This window comes from Schistocerca gregaria, chromosome 5 (genome assembly GCF_023897955.1).
Source record: "Schistocerca gregaria isolate iqSchGreg1 chromosome 5, iqSchGreg1.2, whole genome shotgun sequence".
Lineage (NCBI taxonomy): Eukaryota > Metazoa > Arthropoda > Insecta > Orthoptera > Acrididae > Schistocerca > Schistocerca gregaria.
Genome location: NC_064924.1, coordinates 355645160 through 355658570, shown reverse-complemented (window position 1 = coordinate 355658570; position 13411 = coordinate 355645160).

Sequence of the window (13411 nt, the reverse complement as noted above, 5' to 3'; positions counted from 1 at the left end):
CTCACCGCACTTTGAATTCGTCTCGTGGTGTGGTATATACTAGATCACTCGACGGATTGACTGACGAAGAGATTCAGTCTTTCCTCGCTGAGCAGGGCGTGACGGCTGTCCGTAGGGTCATGAAAAAGGTCAACAATGACCTTGTACCGACCCGGACACTTTTCTTGACCTTTCATAGTGTTCAGCTGCCGTCGCGCATCAAAGCGGGCTACGAGGTTATTTCTGTTCGCCCCTATGTCCCGACACCTACGCGCTGCTACCAGTGTCAGCGTTTTAATCACAGTCGCCAGTCTTGTTCCAATGCGGCTACATGTGTGACTTGTGGTAGGGATGCCCATGAGGGTGACTGTCCACCTCCGTCTCCTCGTTGTGTGAACTGTAGCGGTGACCATGCAGCGTCCTCCCGCGACTGTCCCGTCTACAAGGAAGAACGCAGTATCCAAGAAATTCGGGTCAAAGAGAAAGTCTCCACCTCGGCTGCTCGCAAGCTATTCGCTAGTAGGAAGCCCACGTTGCTCCCAGCGGGGAGGTATAGTACTGTCCTCGCCTCTCCTCGGATTACCAGGGAAGTGGCGACGCAGATATGCGATCTCACCTTCAGCACTACGGTCGTCCGTTCGGCTAGTGCTAAGATCGCCCGGTCGACGTCTCCTCTTCCTCCCGTCGCCCCTCCGACACAAGCACCTTTATCAACTTTTGCCAGGACGAAGACTCAGAAAAGCACGGGCCTTCATGAAGGAACCGTCTCGTGCAGACCTTCTACGTACCTCGAACCCTCAGTCATCTACCAACCACAAAACGACCTTCCAAGAAAGCTCATAGTAAGCTCCTTCCCCGCCACGGCGCATTTCTCCTCCTGCGCCACCCAGCGGTTGCCGCCCCAGGCCGTCATCCGTTTTGCCTGGCCGCACCGCTGGTAGCCGAACATCTGGCCGTTCACCAGCGGAGGAAGCTCCCACTCCCGGCCATCTTCACAAGATGGCCGATGAACCTATAGAACAAATGGATGATGACTGTCCGCCTCCTGCTAGCGGCGGCAGTGCTCGCTCGAAGCCGGACCCTCAGCGGCCTTCGAGATGAGCCCTTCTTGCATCTTCTTCTTCTCACGATGGCACTTATTCACTGGAATATTCGCAACATTCGCTCCAACCGAGAGGGCTTGAAATTGCTGCTCCGCTTGCACCGTCCGCTCGTCGTAGCCCTCCAGGAAACGAAGCTATGCCCATGCGAACAAATTGCCTTGGCACACTACACCTCTGTGCGTTTTGACTTACCCCCTGTGGCAGGTACTCCGGCTCATGGAGGGGTTATGTTGCTGATCCGGGATGATATCTACTATGATCCCATCACATTGCACACCGGCCTGCAGGCAGTTGCCGTCCGCATTACTCTCCCCACTTTTACATTTTCCATTTGTACAGTTTACACTCCATCGTCTTCTGCCGTTACCAGGGCCGACATGCTGCAAATTATTGCTCAGCTCCCTGCACCACTTTTGTTAACTGGAGCCTTCAATGCTCACCATCCTCTTTGGGGCTCTCCCTGTTAGCAGACGTTTTCAACCAGCTCAATCTTGTCTGCCTCGATACTGGCGCCTCTACTTTTCTTTCAGACACCTCTCACACCTATTCCCATTTAGACCTCTCTGTATGTACTACCCAACTTGCACGCCTGTTTGAGTGGTATGCGCTTTCTGATACATATTCGAGCGACCACTTCCCGTGTTATCCATCTCCTGCATCATACCCCCTCTCCGTGCTTAACTAGTTGGAACATCTCCAAAGCAGACTGGGGGCTCTTCCCTTCCAGGGCGACCTTTCAGGATCAAACCTACACAAGCTGCGATAGTCACGCCGCACACCTCACGGAAGTCATTCTCACTGCTGCTGAATATTCCATCCCTCACACTACTTCTTCTCCACGACGCGTACCGGTCTCCTGGTGGACCGCAGCATGTAGAGACGTCTTACGTGCTCGTCGACGTGCTTTACGCACCTTTAAACGCCACCCTACATTGGCGAATTGTATCAATTATAAACGATTACGTGCGCAGTGTCGTCGTATTTTTAAGGAAAGCAAGAAAGCCAGCTGGGCTGCTTTCACAAGCACCTTCAACAGTTTTACTCCTTCTTCTGTTGTCTGGGGTAGCCTGCGCCGGCTATCTGGCACTAAGGTCCACTCACCAGTTTCTGGCTTGAGGGTCGCGAATGACGTCCTTGTGGCCCCTGAGGATGTCTCCAATGCCTTCGGCCGCTTTTTCGCAGAGGTTTCGAACTCCACTCATTACCCCCCTGCCTTCCTCCCCCGAAAACAGGCAGAGGAGGCTCGGCCACCTAATTTCCACTCTTCAAATTGTGAAAACTAAAATGCCCCATTCACCATGCGGGAACTCGAAAATGCACTTGCCCGTCACGGTCCTCCGCTCCGGGGCCTGATTCTATTCATATTCAGATGCTGAAGAACCTTTCTCCTGCGGGTAAAGGTTTCCTTCTTCGTACTTACAATCACATTTAGATTGAGGGACATGTTCCCGCATGCTGGCGCCAGTCTATTGTTGCACCGATTCCTAAGCCGGGGAAGGACAAGCACTTGCCTTCCAGTTATCGACCCATAAATAAATAAATGAATAAATAAATAAATAAAAATCTTGCTTACCAGCTGTGTCTGTAAGGTGATGGTGCGAATGGTTAACTCTCGTTTGGTTTGGCTGCTCGAATCTCGACGCCTACTTATCAGTGTACAATGTGGATTTCGTAGGCGCCGCTCTGCTGTTGACCATCTGGTTACCTTGTCGACCTTCATTATGAATAACTTCTTGCGGAAGCACCAGACCGCGGCTGTGTTCTTTGATTTGGAGAAGGCTTACGACACCTGTTGGAGGGCGGGAATTCTCCGCACCATGCATACATGGGGCTTTCGCGGTCGCCTCCCTCTTTTTATTCGTTCCTTTTTAATGGATCGACAGTTCAGGGTACGTGTGGGGTCTGTCCTGTCAGACACATTTCGCCAGGAGAATGGGGTGCCACAGGGCTCCGTTTTGAGCGTCGCTCTCTTCGCCATAGCGATCAATCCAATAATGGATTGCCTCCCAGATGATGTATCAGGCTCCCTTTTCGTGGACGACTTTACCATCTATTGCAGCGAGCAGCGTACATGTTTCCTGGAGTGCTGTCTTCAGCGTTCTCTTGACCGTCTTTACTCCTGGAGTGTCGCCAATGGCTTCCGTTTTTCTGCCGAGAAAACGGTCTGTATTAACTTCTGGCGCTACAGAGTTTCTCCCACCGTCCTTACTACTCGGCCCCGTTGCTCTCCCATTCGAAGAGACAACAAAATTGTTAGGTCTTACATTTGACAGGAAACTTAGTTGGTCTCCACATGTGTCATATTTGGCTGCCCGTTGTACCCGTTCTCTAAATGTCCTCCGTGTTCTCAGTGGCACGTCGTGGGGAGCAGATCGAACCGTCCTACTTCGCCTATATTGGTCGATCGTCCGGATTATGGGTGCTTTGTACACTCCTCTGCACGGCCGTCCATCTTACGCCGCCTCAACTCCATACAACATCGGGGTTTACGGCTTGCGATCGGAGCGTTTTATACTAGTCTCGTCGAGAGTCTTCATGCTGAAGCCGGTGAATTGCCACTGACCTACCGGCGCGATATACTGCTTTGTCGTTACGCCTGTCGGCTACTGTCAATGCCCGACCACCCATCGTATCGTTCCTTTTTTGACGACTCTCTCGGCCGTCAATTCGGGTTGTATGTCTCTGCCCTGTTACCCCCTGGAGTTCGCTTTCGTCACCTCCTTCAACACCTTGATTTTTCACTCCCTGCAACCTTTAGAGTGGGTGAGAGCCACACGCCACCTTGGCTCCAGGCTCAGGTTCGCGTTCACCTTGACCTCCACTCGCTCCCAAAGGAGGTTACCCCTGGGTCAGTATACCACTCCCGTTTTGTCGAACTTCGTTCGAAGTTCATTAATATGACCTTCATTTATACAGATGGCTCTAATACCAATGACGGGGTCGGGTGTTCTTTTATTGTCGGGGCAAAAAGTTTCAAATACCGGCTACATGGCCATTGTTCGGTCTTCACAGCTGAGCTCTTTGCCCTCTACCAGGCTGTTCTTTACGTCTGCCGCCATCGACGTTCTGCTTAGGTCATCTGCTCCGATTCTCTGAGCGCCATCCCGAGCCTCAGTGATCCGTATCCGGTTCACCCTTTCGTGCACCGGATCCAACGCTCTCTTCAGCAGCCGGTGGACGACGGGTATCCAGTTAGCTTTATGTAGGTTCCTGCTTCGGGCCTTGAAACCTCTTCCCGTAGCTTGGACGTCCTCCTCACGTCCTTCTCGTCGGGAGGAGGTCGTTTTGGCCCGGCTCCGAATTGGACACTGCCAGTTCAGCCATCGCCATCTGCTGACGGCAGCGCCGGCGCCGTTCTGTCCATGTGGGCAGTTGCTGACGGTCCGCCACATTTTAACGTCCTGTCCGGATTTTACTACGCTGCGTCTTGATCTTGGCCTGCCATGTACTCTGGATGCCATTTTAGCGGATAACCCAGGAGCTGCTGCTCGCGTTCTTCGTTTTATCAACTTGACACATCTGTCTAAGGACGTTTGATTATGCTGTAGTTTTTTAATCCTATGCCTGTTAATACTTCTTTTATAGTGTTGTCCCTTTTAGTTGCTGTTTTAACCTTGTGCCTCGCGGTACATTCCTAAATTAGTCAGGGCGCTAATGACCATTGTAGTTGTGCACCCTAAAACCACAAAAAAAACAGTTACCCTGACATCCCCGCAGATACGCTTCTGCACCGTGTACGGTCTTTAAAAGATGATTACTAAGTGTACTGAAATCGATGGACTACGACTGAACACTTACCTTAATAGGAAAAGTAGAGTAGCGTTCGCCTCGAGGCACGGCCTCGATGGCGTGTTGAAAAGTCCCCTGTTCGGTATTTCGGAGGTTCTGAATTAGAAGATATCAAGTACTGGCATGTAGTAACCTAGCAGCATGGACGTGGGGTCCCACGTGTCAAGGGCGACTGAATAGCATGACGAAAATTATGATTGAGTACCCTTTTCTATTCACTCGATTAATACAGCGCCACCTGTGGCTAAAGGAAGAAAATACTTCATACAGAATAGACGTAGATTTTTCTGTAAAATGCTAATCATCAAAAAAGTAAACGGACTTTCCAATTAAATATTTCAAGGTATCACCCGCGGACGGGCCGGGGGGGGGGGGGGGAGGGGAGGGGCATTGTGGTATCATTGGATGCCCCCTTCGAGACAAACAAATTGGAATTATATCTCCTTTTGATCCGATTTGTTATTCAGCGGCGCAGACGAGCCCCGATACGATGCCCGTAACTACGGGCATATGAGTGCAGCATGGTAATCATGGTTGTTACTGTCTCCTCAGCATACTAATTATGAAGATAAAGAGGGAAGGGAAATACTTGGTCACATGACTGACGAAGTACACATCCCGGTTCAAGTTCACGGTAACCTAAAAGAGTCAGCTGAAATCCTTGTACGGTAATATACCCAAAACATCAAAGAACCCACTATGACCAGAACTAGATCCTCCAAACACTTCGGGTCCAAAATTTTCAATCGATCTACGGTATACAAATGTCCTTGAATCATTTGAAAAGAGGTGAAATCACATTTCACCGAATCATACTACAGTAAACTACTTAAAAAGGAAATTATTTATTTAGCGGTTTGTTATCAAGTTGATTAAAGTTTATTTAGAGTTTAGATTATTATTTTAGTCTTCCTCTGTCCTTTAGTCAAAGTGGATTCCTACCACAAATGTTGAATTGCTCTTCTTGAAGTCAACAGATATCAAAACTTGCTAGAAATCGCTGTACGAGGTTGCGAAGATCTCGAAGTTCAACAACGACTCCGCTAAATTTCCTCGGTCGCCTGTAATTTTGAAATATGCTTCGCTTGTATTCATAGAATCAGTGGAGTCTGTAAAGGTGCCAATAGAGGTCTGCGACGAGAATTGGATGATGTTTATGGCAGCGTAGGATTTCGTAAATCAAAAACGGGAGAACAATGTTTCTCAAAGAGTAAATGACAATGCATACTGATTTGGCCGTTGCAGCACCCAGCAAAGATCGTTCCGGAAGTTCTATGGGTTTAAACAGTAGCGACAATGGTAAATCACACACTGGTAAAAGAGGCAAACTGTTTTATACCATTTTCACTAAGAAAATATATTCTGTTTGGGGATGTAGTATAATCTGTTTGGTGATGAAATATTCAATAACTACCATGTTTGCGTCGTGGTAACTAAATTAACTTACGATGACCTTTAATGGCTGCTGGCTTGAATGTGCTTAATACACAAATTGAAGCTAACATCAATACATGCATGCTCTCATCAGATCTCTACTCGCTCTGTGAGTTAACGTAGATTTACGTTGTCTGTTAGCGAACGACACCGGTCTGATGGGTGACACAACGCGAGGCTCGTCCAGTCAATTAGTGTGCAGCTCCCGTGTTACTAGGGACACTGAAAACCCACCGATTTATTTGCTGCTATGAAGAAGGTCTGTTTGAGAGACACTGGGCTCCAAATGTTAACTGTGTTCAGTCATCTTTGCTGTGCCCGATCGGCAACAGGTTAGCGGGGACCCGTGTTCACTGACTGTAGCAGTGCCTGTCCTGTTTAAAACCAATTGTCACTGAACAGCGTTACTAGTTGTGTCTGGTAGTTATCAGGTATAATTTTTTTTACACGTTAGACAGTCCACGTTGGTTCGCCAACAAATCGGGCACATCATTCATGGTGTGTTCACGCGCACGTACCTATACAATACCTCTAGAATAAAATAGTTTTGGGTATTAGTTCGCTTCATTACAAAACTAAATTGTGCATCAGAGCGGTTAACTTCTGGACACTGGTGAATGTCAGCTCTTATATACTGATTATTTTGGAATTATCTTCAACATATTTTAGAAATTTAGGGCGTAAAGTCTACAGGAAATCGACACACACCAACAGGTACCTCCAAACCGATTCGCACAACCAACCACGACAAAAGAACGCTGTTCTTAGTATGTTGACAGCCGGATCTCATTGGATTAGTGACGATTACCACGTACAAGAACAACTGAACGACCTCAAGACAACATTCCGTGCGAGTGAATATAACAACAGAAACATACGAGATGTTGTGTACAGCAAAGACAAAACAAACAAAGGTACAGAAGAAACTCTTCCCACGGTTCGCCTACCTTATGTGAGAGGCGTCATCGACCGTGTAGCCAAGGTTCTGTGTCGCGGAGAAATGAAACCCATATTATACAATGCCCACAATATCCCAGACTTGTTGAGACCCACTAAGGTTCCCTTTGATGCTGCACAGACTGTAGGCGTCTACGAGCTACCGTGTGAATGCGCCGAAGCCCTTTTTTATTTATTTTTTCAGTCATTTTTTCAGTCTTCGGATGGATTTGATGCGGCCAGCCACGAATTCCTCTCCTGTGCCAAACTCTTCATCTGACAGTAGCACATACCACCTACGTCCTCAATTATTTGCTGGATGTAATAAAGTCTCTGTCTTCGTCTACAGTTCTTTTGCTCCCTAGCTCCTTCTAGTAACATGGAAGTCATTCCGTGATATCTTAACAGATGTCATACCACGCTGTCCCTTCTCCTCGTTAGTGTTTTCCACATATTCCTTTCCTCCTTCCTTGCCTTAACAGTCCACCTACTTTTCAACATTCGTCTGTAACACCACACTCAAATGCTTCGATTCTCTTTTGTTCCGATTTTCCCACAGTCTATTTTTCACTACCATACAATTCTGTGCTCCAAACGTACATTGTCAGAAATTTCTTCCTCAAATTACGGCCTATGTCTGAATGTAGTAGACTTCTCCTGGCTAGGCAACCTCCGTTCGTCAAACATGAAAATCCATCAGCACTCGTCTGTCGCTTCATGAAAGGTATTTACGACTAGGAAAGAGCAACAGGTCAGCTGTAGCTAGACACCACCAGCAGTGTGGCCATTGTATCAGTTTTCCAGAATTTCGCGTGCTTGCTCGGCGGCCGTAGGTGCAGCAGTGAAAATTAAGAGCGACTATTAAAATAATTACAGCCCCTCAGTAGACGAGCATTGATGGTCGCTACAAGTTACGTACGGCCTGGATGCCTGTGGATTTAGCCCGACACGCCGGGCGAATTCGCCAGCCAACAGCACCACTTGACCCCGGTTTAGCAGCATAACAGCGGCAACGAGTGAACAGCCGTGCAGCCCTAACGCTTCGCTACCGGAAAACGCTACCTGACAGATAAAAGCTGGAAATTTGTTACTGCCGACGAGCTACCAGCAAGAGTTGCGTACCAGTAACTAGAGTGGTACAGGCAAGAGCCTGCTAGTACCTCTTTCCAAACAGTCACCTACTAGAGTTGCTTTCCAGATAGCCACCAGAGTAGCACGCGCAATATCCTAACGTACAGCCATCCCCATCCATAGTACACTGTCTTTAAAGTATCCCATGACATCCCAGACATGTGACGTCGGTAGTCACGAGGAAGCCGGAATAGACGGTATATATGGAAAAAAATTCACCAGTATGCAGCAGTTAACTGCTCTGGAAAAGAACGCAGCTTGTCAGTCGAGACGTCGGTATTTTAGTTTCTCTAATCTTTTGTAATGACGCAGCCTAGTGCACAAAACTATTTTATTCAAAATGACATTGCCTGCAGAAGCCTACGTTCTAACTAGAACTGTCATTTGCAATTGTTACATCTTCCTGTCGGCTCATATAATGCGTTGATTCCGTAAAACCAACTATCACAAGAAACCACACACACACACACACACACACACACATACATACATACACACACACACACACACACACACACACACACACACACACACACACACACACACACACAGTTTCACTGCCATGGATTACATCAGCAGGGCTGTGTCATATTCGTATAACGGCCTTGCACCATTACTGAAACATCAATTTCATAAATCATGAGTAGGACATCACCACCGGTATGAGGCAAACTCCACTTGACCTTTGGTGTTATATTTTCTGACACACTGATATGCAGGCATCAGATATGTCAGAGGCGCAGAGGCATAAGCGGCAAAATCAGCGCAGCAGTGATGATGATGATGTTTGGTTTGTGGGACGCTGAACTGCGGTTATCAGTGCCCGTACGAAGTCCCAATTTTTACACAGTCCGAATTTTTTAACTAATCCACTCTAGTTACTATCACGATGGTGATGGTGATGGTGGTAGTGGTGGTGATGGTGATGGTGATGGTGATGGTGATGGTGATGGTGATGGTGATGGTGATGGTGATGGTGATGGTGATGGTGATGGTGATGAAATGATGAGAACACAAACACCCAGTCCCCGGCAACAGCGCATTCGTCGCCCCAGTGTATCTGAGATATACTGGTGGGCGACATGAACCCTCACCACGTGACGCTGCAGCAGTGTTGCAGTAAAATTGTTGCAAAGTCGCTAGACAGCTGGTGCATCGCCTGTTTTCTTGGTAACATTCAATATTTACTGTACTTTTACTGTATGGTCACAAGTTCTCAGCCATGTCGTCAGTTGACTGCGCTGTGAATATACATTTCTTCTTCTTACAGTCAAATTTATTAATTGTATAATGATGGTGAACACATTCTGTATTAACGTGACACATCTATAAAAACTGTAGCGTACCACCGCCGATTAGAAGACTCTAATGCTTTTACAACATGATATTACTGCTGGGCCGGCCGCGGTGGTCTCGCGGATCTAGGCGCTCAGTCCGGAACCGCACGACTGCTACGGTCGCAGGTTCGAATCCTGTCTCGGGCATGGATGTGTGTGATGTCCTTAGGTTAGTTAGGTTTAAGTAGTTGTAGGTTCTAGGGGACTGAAGACCACAGATGTTAAGTCCCATAGTGCTCATCGTACTTCAAGGGATGCTTCAAGGGACGACGTATAATGAATTGTGTCTGTTTGCTTCCTGTATTAACCAGTGGTGAAATGCTCTTATCAGAACATCAAAAAGAACGAATAGGTTCTTATTTATTTAAAACACTCTGTCTGGAAGGGGGGATTCTACGTTCCTCAGCAATTTTAAAAATTTTCCCAAAAATCTTACCACGCAAACATATTGGCTGATATTTTAACATGGGACTAACCTCAAACTCCCGAAAGGTCCCCTAAGAGTAACTCAATCATGCTCACTGGTCCGTCGCTTTACGTTGCTCATATCCATCCAATTTCGGTTGCGCTTTCTCATCCACCCATCCACCCATTCAGCCTAAGTATTTGTCATAGTGTCTTTGTGTCTCTCTGTCATTACGTCCTGTGTAACAGCCACAGTCCCCTTCTTTCTGTCCTACTACTACTACTTCTAATACAGTCTCCTCTCACTACAAGTGACTTCCTCTTGCTGTCTTACTTCTAACATCTCATTCCTTCATTCCTACTGCAGCCCTCTCTCTGCATTTTTACTGCCTCTCTCTTCCTTGTTGACTTTGTCATATACTTTGTCTCTACTTCTCCGTCACTCTGCCAGTTCCATTGTCTTCTTCTCTCTCGGAAATAAGAGCGAAAATGTTAGTATTACAAAATGTTTGAAATTTTTTTATAGGTGTTGAAGAATGTAGATTGATACAGCTGGAGCCCCATTTTTCAGTCACAGTATTTTAAATAAAGCGGAACATTGCGCATATTTTGAGCTCCGATTGGAGCATTTTTCAAATGGTTCCCTTCTGTTCTCTGCAGCAACAGGCCACGGAATTCATATGAAATAAATTTATTGGTTATGAAAGTTTAGATAGTTTACTTACATCAAACTGAAATTACCGCAAACTAATTTCACACCTCCAGACCGCATTTTATGTGTGAAAAACAACTGCATGTGCTTCAGTACTACAATACTGTGTTCCCAGATGTTAACATAGACTTTTCACAGCACATTTCTCCGTCACACGTCACTTCATATACTAGGTTTTCACCTTAAAACCGGATTTTACGTGAGTGTTTTGCATGTATAAGTAACTTTGAACCTCTGTATCTTGAAAACGGACGAAGAAAATATTAAATGCCCTTAGAAATCGAAATCTTACGAATATATTGCAAAAATTACAGCCATTTGGTTTACATCGCCTCGGAATCGGACGCTCAGTTTTAATACCCAAAAAACAGTGTTATGGGGTGTTCCTCGATAACGGGTAAAGATACTTGAAAAAGGGGAGACGGCTCTCCTCAGAAAAATGCCTAGAGAATTTATCATTAACATTTGAGCAATTTGCGGCGATTATTTATTAATTATTGTGCCTCACACATAATTTTACTCCTAGAAGTACTGCAGTTTCAGTACAGCACTCGTGGCTTCTGCGTTGCGGTCGCGAAGTGGGGCCAAGGCAGTGCCTGGTACGTTTTACAGTCTGACGATAATTTATGGATTTGTAGTTTTATCTTGACGATGTCCACTATGGACAATCGTGTAGTTACTGTTATTCTGAAAAGGGTTGGGTTATCCCGGCTGAAACCTGGGTAAATTTCTAGGTAAACGGTGCAACTGACGCTGTTAATTATTAAAATTAAAATTAATGTTTATGCAGTTGCTGACAGGGCCGCGAAATGTTGAAGATATTTAATTAAAAGTGAACAGGTAAGTCTTCAATATTAATAGCTTCAGTTAAGTAAAATTGTCGAATAGAAAACCGGCAGTCCTTCAATGATAACGGCTTCATTTAAGTAAGATTACAAATAGGAAACAGGTAGACATCCAATAACGACAGTTTCAATTAAATAAATTTAGAAAACAGAAAAGAGGAAGGACTTCATGAATAACTGCCTTAGTTAAGTAACCAACAATTATTGTTGCCTCCTAACAAGGGGTGCACCAAAAGGCTTATATACAAGTAACACAAGACTATATCAAATAGGAGGGCCAAGAAAAGTCAATTAGAAGACCAGCCTTCTGAGTCCCGTTTCGTTGGATAGAGAACGGCAAAAGAAATATTAACACAGCAAAGTTCATTACTTGAAAGCAACGTTAATTAGCCGAACGGTGTACCAATTTCACTGCAAGATACCGCCTCTACAACAACGGCGAAACGCCCGAAAGAAAAGTAGACTGCCAAACCCAATTACATAGCCCCAGCAGTTGCAAATGTAAAACCCATAAACCTCTCAAGCCAATATAATTAAAATAGCGACGACGTCTGCAATGCCCAAAGGTATCTCGAAACCGGCAGCCAGCGGTATTACAAGAGAAACATACGAATCCGCTGTTCTAAGTCGTTTAGCAGGGAGGTCGTTTGAAACCCAACCATATAGGTACTGAATGACGACGAAGGATTCGGTCACAGCATAGAAGAGACAAGTTACCGCTCCTACTCAGGAAACGCAATCGGCTCACACAGCTTAAGATGCCTTGTTAACACTCATCAAAGGTCAGTATTGACTCAGGAAAACAAAACAACAGCAACAATTCAAGGAGCCAACTGGTAGTGAAATAAATCAGCTAAGAAATCGCAATGATCGCACCAGACCGATAGGTGCCAATAAGAAAATAACAGTTAAGACCTCAATATCTAAAACTTAATTGAAGTTTGCGCATCGAAGATGAAGCTTGTGGGCTCCAAAGGGGGTGCATAATTCAGCACAGCGAAACTGGCTTCAAATCTCTCATCGGTATGTCACGTCCCAAAGCTGGATGACCAGACTACGCACGAAGACGGGTCTCGAAGCTAGACACACATTCAAATTGGCCCACAAATATGTCCAGCAACCACTGGCGGACTCTGTGCCCAAGACGCTGGCTCACATGCTCGCCTTAGCCGCTAGGAGGACGTCTCATACGGTCCTCCTCGCTCCATTAGTACTCTCCAAATCCCCACGCCAGAACACGTTCAGTCACGATCAAGAACCTCGAGCAAAGATCTTAGTGGCTTCAAACCAGAGCGACATCACACAACAGATCGAGCTACTGACTCCTGGAATTCGAAACCCGGCGCCAGAAGCCCCACCACGGCTCAGAAGTCCTGAAGGGACCAGTGATAAAATTCAGGGACATTAAAGGCTATTTTCGACATTTAAATAATTCGCACTGTTTGTAAGAGTTGAAGAAGATGAAAGGGAATCAATGGTTGAGATGGGAGAGATGGCTCAAATGGGTCTGAGCACTATGCGACTTAACTTCCGAGGTCATTAGTGGCCTAGAACTTAGAACTAATTAAACCTAACTAACCTAAGGACATCACACACATCCATGTCCGAGGCAGGATTCGAACCTGAGACCGTAGCGGTCGCTCGTCTCCAGACTGTAGCGCCTAGAACCGCATGGCCACTAAGGCCGGCTGAGATTGGAGAGGGACATGGTTCTAGCCTACCCCGATTTCTGTCGATATT